At 42.3% G+C, this 17,456-nt stretch overlaps 1 protein-coding gene across 1 annotated transcript in view; it reads left to right on the top strand.

Annotated features, from left to right (window-relative positions):
• NEDD9 (neural precursor cell expressed, developmentally down-regulated 9) overlaps positions 1 to 17,456 on the top strand; it is a 286,215-nt gene that overhangs the window by 59,063 nt on the left and 209,696 nt on the right. The window contains exon 2 of the mRNA XM_047795755.1: positions 5,081 to 5,258. The gene's annotated coding sequence lies outside the window, so the exon portion shown is untranslated. The remainder of the gene's footprint in view (positions 1 to 5,080; positions 5,259 to 17,456) is intronic.

Raw genomic sequence — 17,456 nt, 5'->3', positions numbered from 1 at the left:
CGATAAGGATCCACAGGCAGGTAGGAAACACCAGGAGGAGAATGAAGACACAAGAAACACGGAGGGGAAGAAAACGAAAGAAAAATAATCAAGCTTCTTCTCATTGAAGGCAAATGGCACTTAATTTCTTTGGGGAATTCTGGGAGACTGTAAAACTTCCTACTCAATGTGGTTTATCACAATTATCACCCGTTATCTCAAGCTCCACCCCAAGTCTACTGAATCAGCATATGAATTTTTAACAGTATCCCCAGTGATAAAGTTTACAGAGTACTGGAACAGAATATGCCTCAAAGGTAAACTAACCTGAGGGGTAAGAAAATTGTGAGATTTATCCCTCATCTCCCCATTTGACTCTGGTTGTGAGCTTATTTCTGAGGGTTTGAATTCTCTGAAACTTATGGCTTGGCCTTTGCATAGGCAGAACGTCCGTATTGCTGTGGCCGGAAAGAAAGTCCTCAGACAGAAAATTAAAGGTATTAGCAGTAAACAGCCTTTCGCACTTACAGCAATTATAAGTTCAGCTATGATTCAGCTATATATAAACATGATACTAAAGCCGAGATTGGAAAAAAAAAAAAAAAAAAAAAGCATTCCCATCGTGGCTCAGTGGAAATGAATCCGACTAGGAACCATAAGGTTTCGGGTTCAATCCCTGGCCTTGCTCAGTGGGTTCGGGATCAGCGTTGCCGTGAGCTGTGGTGTATATTGCAGATGCAGCTCGAATCTGGCGTTGCTGTGGCTGTGGTGCAGGCTGGCTGCTGTAGCTCCCATTCGACCACTAGCCTGGGAACCTCCATGTGCGACCCTAAAAAGACAGACCAAAAAATAAAGTAAAATAAACAAAGCTGAGATTGAATTGCAGTGATAACTATCACAACTGTAATACTGATTCAGTGTTAACAACGCATTGGGTAGATTGAAGTAAGCAGGATTTCATCTGGGCTTTTATTCTAAATAAAGCAGTTCATCTACCTCGCAGAGAAATATCATTATCACAGTTAACCTTAGAAGCACTAAAATAAATAAATATATATATATAGGTTTTTTTCACAGTAGTTATTTCCGGCTCTCTCAAGTAGGCCATGAGAAAGGTCAGGAAAGAGACTCCATATTTCATTTACTTATTCTAATTCCTAATATTTACCCCAAGGAGGGTTTGGGACCCACAGAACCAACGTTCTTCATTGCGGTGTCAAACAGTACACCACACATATTCTGCAGTATGTGCAAGAGCTGAAATTAAGGCGGAAAAAAAAAAAAAAAAGACTTCTATTGTAACGTTAAATGCTGGTGAAGACATTTGGATAACATCCAGAAAAATCCATCACTTCTCCCAGATACAATAAAGTACTACAATAAAGTAATTTCAAGGAAGATGTTAGTTCTGTTCCTATCGCTTACATTTTAAAGAGGTATTAAAGTATTCCATGTCACACAAGGAAAAAAATCCGAAACAATTCAGGATGCATCAAAAGTTTCTAAATCTGTGTGGAAAAAAAAATTACAGAATAGTAACCACTTAGAAATATCAAACTTAAAAATCCTAAATAAGGTTTTTATGTTTAAATAATAGGGTTATAGAAAGATATGAATCCAAAATTTTTGTGCATGACAGGGTATATGAATCATGAGCTCAAATTAGTTCAATACAAACTTCATTAAGTAATAACTTAACGATAAAAATGAACGAGCTATATATCCTTTTCTACACTTTTTGCTCAACACACCATCAAGTGAATTTAAAAAATATTGTAAAATTACACACTTATTATTCTTTTACCAACCAAGTACCAAAACAGAAAAACCTTTCATTTAGGAAATTAAAAGTCAATGCATGTGGTATATGCTTAATATTATTAAGCAGTAAAATCCTATGAAATATATTCTTTTGACCCCTTTTGTCCCCTCTGTCTCCTCTCTCTTTTAGCTTCCAGCAACAAAACCAATCATATCTATTAAGATAAGGCTCTCCTAAATGCACTGAGCACAGCATTTTCTGTGCACTTCCTCAAACTATGAATTAACTGCCTTATTTAGAATAAAGTCTAGTGAAATCCTGCTTTTGCTGACATCTTCTTTTTCTCTTTATGAGCAGTTCCTGCTCTGGCCAGGAAACTGAGGAAGACATCACGGCTTTAAGTCATTTATTTATTTATAGTTCTGTTGACAGGCTCGTTGGTGTTAGAATGAAACATTCTGCCCAATTTGACAAGTCACTCCTTACTCTAAATTTCAGTTTGAAAAAACACAAAAACCCCACAGTTTGGAATGTCAGTTTAGATTGAGGAGGGGGGGCATTTTCTTCAAAGAAATAAAATGATGTCCCCTTTCCCTGAAGTCTGTGTAGGAGGCAGCTTACAGAGGGGTTGAAGAGAATGTGCTGTGGGTAGGCTGGGCTCACTCACCAGCAAAGGACTCACCTCTGAGACTCGAGTTGAGAGAGGGCAGATTGGGATGAGTCTTCGGGATGAGAATAGATCTGAGAACAATAAAGGTCCAAAGCTAAGTGAGTTTGTATCAAAAATTAACTGGGTTCTGGATGAATGCTATCTCATACAGATGCCAGCAAGCCGCATATGTGATTCTAAGGGGTCTGTAGCCCCATTAGAAAAAAGTCGAAAGAAACAGATGAAGTTCATTTCAATAGCATATTTTTAACCCAATATGTACAAAAAACTATTGTTATGAAAACTGGTGAGATATGTAATAGTCCTCAAAATCGAGTGTGAATGTTATACTCACAGCACATTTCAAGGGCCCCAAAGCCACCTGTGCCTAGCTGCCGCTGTGATAGCGAGCCTAAGTCCAGAGGACATGAGCCAAATTACTTCAAAAATACATGCGGAATATTTAAGAGCCAGATCAAAAGCACTAGCTGAAATCACGAAGCCAAAGGACATTCTCATTATAGCGAGGTCTGACCTCTTTCATTTATACTTGGAACTCCAGCTACCTAGGAGACGTTTCTCTAAGGATGATTTTGTCATCCAACCCAATTTCATTCACTCTAAACACAGCCCCTTCCCACCACACATAACCCTGCAGTATCTTATCCTCTAACCCCTGGAAATCACTTTAAATTAGGAAAGTACTTTAATTCTGATTTGCTTTCTAGTAGAAAAAGCAGGGTTGGTATGTTTTGCTTAAAAATGTGGCCTGCCTAAGGTTCAAAAAACCCTTGTGGCAAAGCTTCATCTAGGTTTTTGTGCTGTCAGAGGAAGGACATGAAGAAGCAAATCCCGTTGTTTGAAAAAGTATATATCCTCAGGCTCATGTTTCATGTGCTATGGGCCTCTAGTCAAGTTGTGGAATTAGGAAGGCGATCAAGGCCAGCCTGTCACTTTGGTGCCCTAATGTGTATTACCCTCCAGCTCGGGGAGAGATCTGAGCACACTCTACGTAATTAGAAAAACGTGTCTCATCCTTAACGTGGACCTTGAGTGTGAGGTTCCGGAGACCTCATGTCTCTTCTGAGACGATAGCTCCTGAGGTGACTCAGACATAAGAAGGCATATTTGCACATTATACCAGGGAAATCTCAACGAGCGTTAAATGTGGAGAACCAACATTTATCCTGGACCGTCTTCAGGGAACCCCCACCCCCCAGTGAGCGTCTAGCTACCCTGAGAAATGTCTTGCTGCAGGTGGTTGTCCTAGGAAGTGCACTGGTTAAGGTGTGGAAATGGGACAGAGGGAATTTGAGCACATAACTGCTATCAGTGCGTAGGAGACAGATTCCTCCAAAGGGAGGTGACAAGTCACACTCAAATGGTTTGAAGAAGGAAGCCCTCTTTATAGAGGGTCAGGCACCAGGCCTGGTACCTGTGTTTCTATGAAGGGTTTAGCTTTCAGAGTGGTTTTCTCTTGGGCTACTGGAATGGTTTTCTGAAGAATGCACTATTAATTTCTCCTCTTATATTCTGTTGTAGCTTTCTGGTAAAAATTTTGTGTGATAGAATAAGCAGAAGTAGCTACATAATTGCGGGGCAAGTACAAGGGTTTTAATAGGAACCCTTGTTAAAAATTTATTAAGGATTCCAACAAAATGTGGAATATGCTTATAATGGAATATTACTCACTCTTAAAAAGGAAAGAAATTCTGACACATGGTCAGTAGCAAGCAGCGAGATACTAAAGACAAAAGAAAAAATTTAAAGCCATCTGAATAAAAAGTAAATTACTTACAAAGGAACAAAATTTGACTAACAGTAAGGTTCTCCTTAGCATTACTAGAGGCCAGAAAACAATAGAATGATGATTTCAAGTATTAGAAGAAAGTAGTTGTCACCCTGGAAGGTTCTATCCAGCTAAATCATTATTCAAAAGTAAAGGCGAAGTTCCTATTGTGGCTCAGTGGGTTAAGAACCCAACATAGTGTCCGTGAGGAGGTGGGTTTGATTCCTGGCCTTGCTCAGTGGCTTAAGGATCTGTCGTTGCTGCAAGCTGTGGTATAGGTTGCAGATGCAGCTCCAAATTCCCTCTTAGCCCGGGGACGTCCATATGTGGCAGGCGTGGCTGTAAAAAAGAAAAAAAAAGTAAAGGTGAAATAAAGCCAATTTCAAACAAATTAAGCCTGAGAGAGTTTATAACTCATGGCTTTTCCATCACTGAAAAAAACCACAAAAGAATGTACTTCAGTAGGAAGAAAACTAAACCTCGGAGGAAGAACTGGCAGACAAGAAGTGTTTTGTAGTTTCTCATTCTATCCCCACGTCTCTTAAAACTTTTCATATTTTCTATTTATTTTTAAATCTGTGCTGCATCCTGAATACTTTCTTCACATTATTTCTAATTTCCTAATTCTCTGTTGAGTTACTAATAATTTTCTGTGATTTCTAGTTCAGGTAAATGAGTAGAAAAATCCAAGATAGTCATAGCTTTGAAAAAATGAGAAATTCATTTTTTGGTCAAGGTAGAGTAACAGGGCCTGGGTTGCTTCTTATTCCTGGGGGCGTGGGGGGCAGGACAAACATAAGAAGCAACTGTTTTCAAGACACAACATGAGGTAGCAGAAGATGGTGATCCTGATGAGAAACAAGTCCTTCCTGCTCAAGCTTTTGCTGCTTTTCCTTTGCAGGCTGTGTCCCTGGGAGAAGGAACACAAGCGGAGCCTGTTCGTCTCCTTGAGTTGAGGAGATGGAGCTGAGAGTCTCAGAAGAGCCAGGCAGATGCCATTCATTCCCTGGACAGAATCCTGAGGACAGCTGCACAGAGAGAGACCCAGAGAGCTGCAGAAGGGTCTCCAGCAGTCATCAGTGAGTAATCCTCAGAGTCTGTGTGTCAGGAAACTGTCCGAAGCTAGAGAAAGAGCCATCCCCAAACGATTAGCGGGCCCAGGACCTGAGCTCGCACAGGGCCAGGAATCAGGCCCATTCTTTTGTTGGTGGACACTGAGGTCGTTTCCATGTCTTGTCTGTTGTAAACAATGCTGCGGTGAACATGGGGGTGCAGATGTCCTTTCAAATTAGTGTTTTCATTTTTCTGTGGGTAAATACCCAGAAATGGGATTGCTGGATCATATGGTAGTTCTCCTTTTAATTTTTTTGGAAGAACTGCCGTCCTGTCTTCCTTCGTGGCTGCACCAATTTGCATCCCCACCAACAGTGCACAAGAGCTCTCTCTTCTCTACATCCTCGCCAACCCGTTATTTCCTGTCTTTTCAAGAGGAGCCGTTCTGACAGGTGTGATGTGGTCTCTCGTTGTGGCTTTGATGTGCTTTTGCTTGATGACTGGTGATGCGGATCACCTTCTCATGTACCTTTTGGCCATCTGTATGTCTTCTTTGGGACAATGTCTATTGAGATGCTCTGCCCATTTGTCTAGTTGGACTGCTTTTTGTTTGTTTTCCTTTTCCTATAGAGTTATATGAGTTCTTCTTCTTCCTCCTCCTCTTCTTCTTGTTCTTCTTCGTTTTTTAGGGCTGCACCTGTGGCATCTGGAGGTTCCCAGGCTAGGGACTGAATCTGAGCTGCAGCTGCCAGCCACAGCAACACCAGATCCGAGCCACATCTGTGACCTACACTGCAGCTCAAGGCAATGCTGGATCCTTAACCCACTGAGCAAGGCCAGGGATCAAACCCACATCCTCATGGACACTAGTCGGTTCGTTACCTCTGAGCCAAAATGGGAACTCCCGAATTCTTTATATATTGGATATTAGTCCCTTATAGGATATATAATATTTATAAATATTTTCTCTCATTTAGCGGGTTGCCTTTTTATTTTGTCAATGACTTCCTCTTCTACGTGGAAGCTTTTTTGTTTGCTATAGTCCCATTTTATTTCCTTTGCTTTTGGTGTCAAATCCAAAAAATTGTCACAAGACTTATGTCAAGGAGCTTATTGTCCATATATTTTCTTCTAGAAATTTTGGTTTTGGATCTTACATTCATGTCTTTAATCCATTTTGAGTTAACTTTTGGGGATGGCATAAGATTCTTCTGCATGTGGCTGTCCAGTTTTCCCAACACCATTTATCGAAGTCCCACCTACTTCTTTAAAAGAGTTAAAGTAGCCTGTAATTACCTAGGAAAACAGCCAAAGATTTATTACCTGACATATATATTTTTTATACCCTTGCGTACTTCCCTGGTTTCCAGAGATTATTAAGTGACTTACACTCTACGGTACTAAATAATGGGGGAAAGAAACCATAGATCTTATATATGGTTTCCACTGTCTAGACTTGCTTATTTTAGATCCATCTAATGCGTGAAGGATAAAGGGACATTTTCCAAGACTAAAAAGAACAACATGTAAGTGGAACTGACGTCATAGTCCTTCTTGTGTTAGGAAATTTCCCATCATTGTTCCAAGAAAGCAAACACTTGGGAACCACACTGCAGGAAATGAATGGTTTCATATAAATTGTCCTTTGCCACGCAGTCTGCAGTGTCATAAAATGTCTCATAATGATGGCTTCTCCTACTCGGTATCTTCCCTGCCTGAGGAAAGTTTGATTCTTTCTAGAGAATAAATTGGTGACTGGGGATTTACCTTTCCTCTTGGAGAGAAGTTTTTCTCCACGTTTGTGAAAAAATTGTACTGAAAATAAATGATGCTTAACATTAAGCATTAAGTTGATATTTCCAGTGCTCTACTGCTTTCGATAGGGCTCAGGAAGGTCTTAGAGGAGTGATGAAGTTGCTGTTGCTGTATGTTGCGGGGGGGGGGGGGGGGGGAGGTTCCTGAGTCCATGAGCCTTAAGTATGCTCCTTTGGGGAGTGGAGAGGACTTTCGATTTAAAATTTTTAAGTGAGAAATTAAAGAGACAAGCAGCATGCGTTGTCATCCAAAGGAGCAAAACAAGTATCCTTATTTTTTTCAGAGTCAGGATTTTAGAAAATTAAGGGCTGCCTGCATTTGAATTCCGTTCTCATTTTTATGCTGCCTGTAATGAATGGCCTTTCTACAAACAGAGAACATTCCTTTTCTCTTCCAATCGCCTATATTTCAAATTCCCTTAGGTGTTTCCCCAGGACCTTCACGATCTGGCTCTTGCTTGCCTCTCCAGCCCCATTTTTTTATCCTCCAGAAACACACACATATACACATACTAACTTCCCTCCACCACGTCTACCCCACCCTCCCCGAAAGGCCCCACTCTCACACACTGCAAGGCAGCCGCATGGAAATTATTTCAGCCTCATATATGGCTTAGGTTCCCACCAAACTCTAGATCTCTGCCCATGGTTTATTATTATTATTCTTTTAAATGAGCTTTTTAAAAATTAAAGTATAGTTGATTTACAGTATTGTGCCAATTTCTGCTATATAGCATAGTGACCTAGTCATATATATATATATATATATATATATATATATATATATATATTCTTTTTCTCATGCTATCTTCTGTCGTGTTCTAGCCCAAGGGATTGGATATGGTTCCCTGTGCTGTACAGTAGGACCTCATTGCTTACCCATTCTAAATGTAATAGTTGTTTTATTTGCTTAAAATACTGTTTCACACATAGTTGATCATAGACTGCACATTTCAATGGCCCCCAAATTTGTATGTTTAAACTCTAACCCCCAAATGTGTGGGATTTGGAGACAGGCTTCTAGAAGGTGATTAGGTTATGAGGGTAGAGCCTCCATATGTAATCAGTGTCCTCATAAAATGAGGATGAGGAGTTCCCTTTTTGGCTCCATGGAAAACAAACCTGACTAGTATCCATGAGGATGTGGGTTCACTCCCTGGCCTTGCTCAGTGGGTTAAGGATCTGGTGTGGCTGTGGTGTAGGCTGGTAGCTGCAGCTCTGATTCAACCCTTATCCTGGGAATTCTTATCTTCCATGTGCCATGGATATGGCCCTAAGACAAACGAACAAACAAACAGAACGAGTAGATCCCTCTCTGCCATGTGAGGGGACAATGAGAAGGTCTGTAAATGAGGAAGAAGAGCCTCATCAGAACCTGATCCTGCTGGTACCTGGACCTTAGACTTCCAGCCCCCAGTACTGTGAGAAAGAAATGGTTTTTGTTTAAGCCACCCAGCCTATGCTAATTGAGGCCACCCAGAAGCCTGAACTAAGATAGTCTTTGGCTAAATTCTATGGATCCTCAATTTCAGCTCATTAGGCACCTCCTTTGAAAAATTATTGCTTAACGCTTCCAGTCAAGATTAGGTCCCCTTCCGTGTCCTGTGTCCTCCCCTGCCGTCGCATTTCTTTCCCTACAGTTTTGGAAGACTGTATTTTCTAAAGACGGCCACGTCCAGATCTCCCATCCCACAGACTCTTACCTTGCTCTTCTTCATCAAGAATTGGAGAGAGATCTAAATTCTCCTTCTCTGGAATCTGAATTGGCCTTAGTAACCTGTAGAAGGTGGAGGGAGGGATGGCCCATTATTTCCAAGGTGGTTCAGAAAAGGCCCTGAAGCTTTAGTCTGTTTCTGTTGAGACACTTTCTCAGGGGGAGGCTAGTTGCCATGTAAGGGGTCTCCCCTGAGACACTCGTGGTGAAGATGACATATGCAGGTGTTTCAGGCAATAGCTCCCAGATGACAGCTAAGCAAAGACTGCCGGCCAAGAGAGCAGAAGACTCCTTCACATAATCCCAGCCCCTGGCCATGAAGTCACCCTCTACCATGAGTCTCCTCCGCTGAGCCCAGACATTTGGAGTCCTGTACCCTCTTCAAATCCCTAAGCTGCAGAACCAGGAGCATAATCAAGTGGTTGGTTTAAGCTGCTAGGTTTGGGGATAATTTGTTACAAGGTGCTAGTAACTGAAACATTATTATATAAATGGATGTTCACTTATCTAGGCCACAGGAGCCCATATCAGAGCCTATAAGCATGCGGGCGGGGTCTGTATCTGATTTGTTTGCCATTATAACCTCAACTTTTAGCTAAATGCCTTGCACGTAATAGCTGTTTAGTAAATAATCTTAACTAGATAAATAGATGAATGGTAGGCACTTTCTTTTTCTTTCTTTCTTTTTTTTTTTTTTGTCTTTTTAGGGCTGCACCCGCAGCATATGGAGGTTCCCAGGCTAAGGGTCAAATCAGAGCTGTAGCTGCCGGCCTACACCAGAGCCACAGCAACTCCAGATCTGAGCCGTGTCTGCGACCTACACCACAGCTCGCAGCAATGCTGGACCCTGAACCCACTGAGCGTGGCCAGGAATTGAACCTGCAACCTCATGGTTCCTAGTCAGATTTGTTTCCGCTGCGCCATGACGGGAACTCCGCACTTTGTTTTTCTAGCTTTGAGCTTATCCACCTCTTTCTCAAATGTTAAGTCTGGTGATCTGGTTACAGACAGCGAGGTTGCCCAAGCTGCTGTTTCTCTTGTCGGTCAAGTTTTGCAGCATTAATTCCTCTTGATTATTTCTTGTCCCAGTGTTTGGAATAATGAAGCAGCCTTCAAGGCCTTGCACCACGTGGCTCACCACCAAGTCAACACTAAGCAATTCCTGGCTCCCTGCCCCAGCCTCTCTCTCTGGCTTTCTTTTCTATCACCTGGATGCCTCATCACAGGCAGAAGAGAGCCTTCATGCTCCTCATCTGTCTTCAGAACAAAAGAGCCTGGACACAGGAAGAACGGGCTCACAGATCCCTGCTCCATTCTAGTTTAGTGGAATCTTGGTCTGGAATATTCACCCTGATCCTTTGCAGGCCACAGGACTGGCCCAACAATGAGCAGGGGCTGCTCTGGGAACATAAAAAAGAAGCAGCCAGGCCCCCAAGCCTTTAACAGTTCATGCACACCTCAGACCACGTGCACTTAGGCATCTGATAATGTTTTGGCAACGAGCTTCTGGGTGGCCCTACTTTCCCCAGAAGAGGACTAGGGCAGAGTGCAGAATGACTGGAGGCCAGCCACCCCCTGCCTGCGAACTTGAGAGTGGTCTTTGTGAGGGCACAGGACCAGCCTTTAGAAAGATACTGCCTCTCTCTTTCCACATCCCGCCCAGGGCATGGGGGTTGGAGAGATTACACGGGGGTTGGAGAGATTACCAAGTTAGCAATCATATCACAACAGCAGGTCATCCGCTCTGGCTCGAGGAGTGTTAACTCTGAGGGAGAGGACTTGGGGATTCAGGCCCTGGGTTGTAGGAGATAATATCTTTGCCTTTAAAATTCTGTCACCTTCCCTGTCCACCCCCAGCCCTTTCTCTGCTCTTACACAAGCATGAGTGTGCACACACACACACACACACACACACACACACGCACACATGGCCAGCATCCGGAATCATATCTGGTTCCATGCAGGAGGAGTGCTGAGTATTTGCTCCATTCTTAAATACAGAATAAAAATAATAAAAAGAAAAATAGGAAGAATAGGAAGAGGAAGGGGAGGGGAAGAAGGGCTGTCTTGTATTTGGTGTTTGCTGTATGCTATGAATTGTAGTGAAAACTTTTTTGATATAGTCTCATTTAGTCTGAAATAACAACTCACAAAATAGGTATAATTTCTATTGCTCAAAGAGTTTAAGTAATTTACTCAAGATTGCATAGTAAATGTTGGAGCCAGAATTTTTAGTTACATCCGGCTGCCTTGAAATTTCATGTCCTTTCTATCCAACTAGGCTATAGGTGGTTCTGTTATCACCTAAAAGTATCCAAATAGCCCACAGGGAGCAGTGTTCAAGCAGGATCCTGATTTGGGGATCACTCTGATTCTGACTCTGCACAGAATCGGACACCCCATTATAACACGTGTTTGCCTTCCGTCTCTCACATGACTACTTGGGTGTCTCAGCACAGCCAGGAATTCCTAAGCGACCTGGGGTAGTGTTCTGGCCATACCTAGAGGATCAAGAATTCGGGCCGTGGCATTCCAGCACGTGCGCTGCACCCAGGAGAAGACGGTTGAGAAATCCAGTTGTGGCCTTAAGCCATACAATGATTTATGCCCAAGAATGCGTTTATGTTTCTGGAAAAAGAAAATGACTCTCTGCGATCCAGTCTGGCTGACCACAGTAGCTACTCTGATCATAACTGCCACTGTGAATTGAGCTGGTTTTCTTAAACCCCCACTATATAGGGCATATACAAGCTCTGTTTGCTAAGGCAACATAGAATCAGTCATTTCTTCAGCGTTTACAGAAAGTGATAAGAAAATGAAAGACCAGAATCAAGTGCCTAGGCTCTGGATCAAGTTACTTGAAGATTACAAGGAATTCCCCAGAATTCAAGGAAAGTAGGAAAGAAAAGTTTGTTCCAACAGGCAGATACAGATTTGATTTTATCAAGGGTTTACTCCTTTAATTTGATTGAGTTTGACCTTTGAAGCCTTATCGTGAGCTAGACATTAAAGCTACAGAGCAGGAATAAATGGTCCCATATCCTGAATTTAACTAGCTCACTCTATCTAGTGATTATAGAAAAGAAGTTACATTTGTCATTTACTCCTCTTTGGTGGGTCAGAATATATGCATGCTGATTTTTGGTTCTCAAAGTCAGAATTTATGGTCCAATATGCAATTATAATAGATGATAACTTACATATGCATTTTGGTGCCAATAAGTGGTTTCTAGACCCTTCAGTTTTAATATACTTCACATGACCACTTTCTCCTACACTGGGGAAAAAAAGTAGAGAGCTTTTCTCTCTACCAATCCCGCTTTTTAGGATAGGATTAAGAAGTTGAATTTTACCTTCAGACCTGCTTGGCTAAGTGGCATTTATTCTCAAGATGGAAAACTTCAGGCTTCCCATTGGTGATGCTTTACATTAACTCCAGAAAAAAAGGGGGGGGGGAGAGTTAGAGTAAGTGAGAAAGAATAAACGAAAGAAAACAAAACTTCAGCTCCAGAAGAAAAAAAAAAAAGGAAATTCAGGAATTTACAAAGAGGAAAGGCAAAAGAAAAGATAGACCAAACACTACTAGGGATTTTTTTTTTTTTAATCTGAACAGCAGGCTGATTTACTATAGTCCATCATTTCTTTGCTTATATACCCAAAATAAGATTCAGTTTAGCTTCAAGTAAATGCCATCAAACACCAAAAGCAACAAATGACTCATAACTTACAAAATCAGTTGAATGAGCTGTAAAAATGGATCCAAGTTTATTTTTAGAATTTAATAGAGCGGTTTCATTTCCCTCTAATAACATGCCAGTATATACAGTGGCATTCTCTAGGGTCTAGAAAATATATTTAAAGACATTGTCAATTCTATTTTAACATATTACTCTCCTCTCTTGATTTTTTTTTTTAGATGAATGTGTAGATCATTTCACTGGCACTCACAAAGCCATCTAACCATGGTGCTTGAAAAAGAGGAATGAGGAATGATTGTGTATGGTAGTAGAATGAATTTCAGAATTAGAGCAATAAAAATGGAATTGGAAATGGTGCTTCTCACTTTGGTGTCTTAGCATTTACCCAGTCTTCAAGAGTTCATTGTCAACACCCCCAATTGCGGTCTTTTGTAATGACGGCCACATTCTTAAGTGGGCCTTATTTTTATTGAGTCTGTGTTTTATTTCTCCATCAGTGCCTTTCTCACTTGACTTAGCTTGTAGTCATTTACCACATAAAAATACCAAAACTAATAAGATGATTGGATGAAAATGCAGAATCATAACCATGTAATACGAAATTGCCATAAATGTGGTATACACATATTATATATTATGGCAAAACCTTGGTAATTGCCTGTCTGGCTTAATTTTCAGCTGAGTAAAGGGAAAAAAATCTGAGGTTGTGCTGTCTTTTGCTCTATTATTATTATTACAAATATCTGTATTGGTCAAGGAACCACATAAATCCATCACTCCAGTTTTGTAGTTTTCAAAGTTTCTGGAATTGGAAGCTAACATAAGGTAAAACATTTACCCCAAGCACAGCTGTCCAGAGTTTTCTTACTTTTCTCATCAGAAATGAATTTCAAGTTAACCTTTAAGTAATAAGAAACAAGAGTTCCCTATGCAATTGTGGGGTAGCTAAACCCCAGGGTAGGAATTGGGGCAGGACACAGGGCGAGGACATCATGTTCTCACTCATCCTTGTTAGCAGATGGCTTTAAACACAAATGGGCTTCTTGGATCTAGGAGTCTTTCTGGGGCCTCTAGACAGAGAAGGAGGTGTCATGATTTGGGGGTGCGGGATGGGCAATGGCAGTAAAAGCTTGGACAAAATTCTGCTGTGTGCCAATTCTAGCCTCTCATTTTTCTCCCCTTGTAGCCTCTCTCCCCCAACTTAAGCTCTGAGAAAAGCTTGCCTTAGAGGGCACATCAAGTCTCTGTCATGGTGAATTAATCCATAGATTTATGCAAACATCTAGCTAGTATGCCAGGTGCTTAGAGACTCCAGTATTAATAACTCCCAGCCCTCAGCTACAAGTAATCCAGAGTCTGGTGGAGCTTGTGCACTAGCTTCGTAGGACTGTCATTAACAAAGTACCACAACCTGGGTGGCTTCAACAACAGAAATTTATTTTCTCAGTTCTAGAGGCTGGAACACTGAGATCGAGGTGTCTGGCACGCGGGGGGGTGTTCCTTCTGAGGGCAGGAAGAGAGCGTCTGTTCTATTATTTTCTACCAGCGCCTGGCAGCCTCAGGCATTCCTTGGCTTGCTGATAGCCTTCACCCTGTGTCTCCACATCATCTCCTTTATATGTATCTGTGCCTGGGTCCAAATTTTCCATTTTTATAAGGACACCAGTTGGGCCCAACCTAATGACCTCATCTTAACTTGATCATCTGCAAAGAGCCTATTTCCAAATAAGGTCATATTCACAGGTACTAGGCATTAGGACCTCAGCATCTTTTGAGGGGACTCAGTTTAACCACGGACGTTGTTCAAGTGGGTACAAATTCTACAGTCTCCGACCCACCACATTGAACTTCATCCCTTCCTGAGATCCTGCATCGAGGCTTCTGCAATCCAGTTCCGTTACAGACGCCTCTGTTACCTCGCTGACTTTGTGTCAACAATTCCAGCAATGGCTGAGGCCCCACTTTGACTTGTAAACCCGCACTAAATCTCAGACTGCTCGCTAGCCTTTGCCTGGTGTGACTGTCCCCGCCTCCTGCACACTGACCCCACTTTGTATCAGCAACTTAAATCTCTGTTTCAAGGATTCCACTGGAAAACATCTTTCACTCAGCCAGCATGTTCTGTGCCTTCTGCTCTAGGTTCTACTCCTGGAGCTCAGCACATGCTCTTGCCTTCAATGAGAAAGTCGGTCTAGAGATGGATTGTAAGAGTAAAACACAGGAGTTCCCATCGCGGTGCAGCAGAAATGATTCTGACTAGGAGCCATGAGGTTGCAGGTTTGATCCCTGGCCTCACTCAGTGGGTTCAGGATCCGGCGTTGCCATGAACTGTGGTGTAGGTCGAAGACGTGGCTCGGATCTGGTGTTGCTGTGGCTGTGGCGTAGGCTGGCAGCTGCAGCTCTAATTCGACCCCTAGCCTGGGAACCTCCATATGCTGAGGGTGCAGCCCTAAAAAAAAAAAAAAAAGACAAAAAGGCCAAAAAAGAAACAAAAAAACAAAACACAGAGGAATAGAGGTTTGGGTAGGAGCCACCACAGGGCACAGTGGGAGTGTGTAGAATCAGCCCTGAATCCAGGCTGGGGGTGAAAGAGAGAAAGGCAGAGAAGGCCTCATAGGAGGAGACCTACCTGAGCTGAGACTTGACATTCATGCAGTAGGATTCATTCAGATAATGATGTAAAAGCAGAAAAGATAGGCAACCAGGGGGAAAAGGATGGTGGGACAGATAAAAAGATAAAAGGAGAGTATATGAAAGGATACTAATTAAATATTGCAGTTGTTAAGTGGATAAAGAGAAAAGAGCGTAGTGTGTTTAAAAGAATGGATATGAGCAATTTTCTTTTCAACAAGTATGAACAACTTGTCTTAGTTTGTAGCAAAATAATACAGTCTAGGCAGCTTAAACAACAGACATGTATTTCTCACAGTTCTGGTGGTTAGGAAATTCAAGATCAAGTTGCCGGCAGATTTGGTGCCCGGTGAGGCTCTCCTCCTGGCTTGCAGATGGCTACCTTCTCACGTCATCTTCACATGATGGAGAAATAGCTTCCTCTTGTTAAGGGCATTAATCCCATGATGGGGCTCCACTCTCATGACCTCATCTAAACCCAACCACCACTTGAGGTCCCACCTCCAAATACCATCCCTTTGGGGTTTAGGGATTCAGCATATAAATCTGGAGGCACACAAACATTCAGCCCATAGCACAGCTCTTGCTGAGGTTAAGAGGAGAAAGGAATGCGTGGTGCACAAGAACTGAGTCGGAGTTCTTCTGGCCCATCCCCAATATCCATGGACGTGATCGCTATAAACCATGAGACTCCTCTTTAGTCAATCAAACCTATGACCAGTTAGCAAGCTCTAATAGTGGTCTTTTATTGTTTAGCCATATAAACAGAAGGCTTCTCCAGAAACCCACATGTTTGCCCAGGACAGGGCTTTTTCCCAGCCTGGGCATTAGCCATCTCAGCCAGACAGGAAAATTGTTCAGTTTCCTCCTGAGCCATCATGTGATTCATGGGCTGCTATTGCTCCATCACTCTGGTCACCTGATGTCATGGGGTCCCCAGAAGCCTATGATCTAGTGCTGATTTAAGATGGGAAGCCTATTCTATGTAGCCTCCCTCATCAGCACGGAACTCCTCATGTCCTGACACCTTAAGATGCTAACCTTCAGGTAAGTGTGAAAGTTTCCCAGAGTGTCAAAGAAACCACAAAGCCTAAGGGAGATTACATGAGGGCTGAAAATTTTAATTGAGTCTGTAAGAAAATATGGTGAGAATATAGATCGCATTGGTTGTATAATCATTAGTGTATTTTTATAAACAAAACCTCAGTGTTCCTTTAAAGTTGTGTAGTTAGCAGGAAGGAAATAGCTGGTGTCATTTGTTTTTCTTTTAAAGTATTAGGCGTCTTTATTGAGTCTCAAGCTGTAGAAAAATGCCAGTATACGTGCCGTTTGCCACCTTTTAGTATAAACTCTGTTGGTGGAAAAGAGGAACTGGTTAGAAATAGACACAGTGTACACACGAGAATGTGTGTGTCAAACAACAAGGTCAGTGATGAAGCAATGTGTCTAACCATAATTTGGCTTCTAGGATCCAGATTCTAAGTCACTGAGCAGTGGTGTTCCTTTCCCCTGAGTCCTATCTGATTGTTTTTCAACCCCTCTGCTAGTGGTTTGTGGCTGAGCTGACTCCCCGTCTTTACTAGGCATCTCCCAGAGGGTCTAAACGCACACATACCTTCTGGGCTAAGCTTCCATCCCGGGAAGGGAGAAGAGAACCGGCTCTTCCCCCAGCCAGGCTCTGGAATTCCACAGTCTCTGAGTAGGAAGAGGACTTGTTTACAACTGCTGTCTGCCTTGGGGACTGGGGTATTTCTCAGAGATGTATTTGATAAAACTGGAATTTTATATTTGCTACAGAAAACAAGCACACGATGTTTTTAATAAGAACGAAATGTATTCCTCTTCTTTCCACATTCGGCTCGGGTTATTCAGAAGGGTCATTTGTAGTGTTGACTCAAATTCCTTGTGCCATTGAGTGAAAGAAAGAATGACTGCATTAGTTAATCAGTCCAGCAAATTCAACTGAATTCTTACTACCTTCTGGGGGGTACAAAGAAGTGTTAGACCCAGTCTTCCCCTCCAAAGAACTTACAAGCTGTCTGGGGACCAGTGACGGGAAAGAAAGCTTTGTGTTTTGTTCATCGCTGTATCCCCCATGCGGAGTGCCGTGTTTATTTAGCACATACTAGCTGTTCAACAGCTGTTTGCCAAAAAAATGAATGAGATCAGCACCACTTGAGGACAGTGAGTCCTGTCCAAGCTGAGAAGTGAGCGGTCTCGGCTCAGGTGTTGGGGCAGGCTTCGTCAAGAAGAAGGAATCTCAGCAATGCTTTCCGGAAGGGGTAGGGCTCAATGCAGGTGGAGGGGTGACAAGAAGGGGTTACTCTTTCAGGTAAGGGAATGAAGGTGCGTCAAGCCAGGAGACTG

The sequence above is a fragment of the Phacochoerus africanus genome, chromosome 9, assembly GCF_016906955.1.
Source record: "Phacochoerus africanus isolate WHEZ1 chromosome 9, ROS_Pafr_v1, whole genome shotgun sequence".
NCBI classification, from domain to species: Eukaryota; Metazoa; Chordata; class Mammalia; order Artiodactyla; family Suidae; genus Phacochoerus; species Phacochoerus africanus.
The sequence above is the reverse complement of the archived record's forward strand: the minus strand, read 5'-3'. Positions and strand labels throughout refer to the sequence as shown.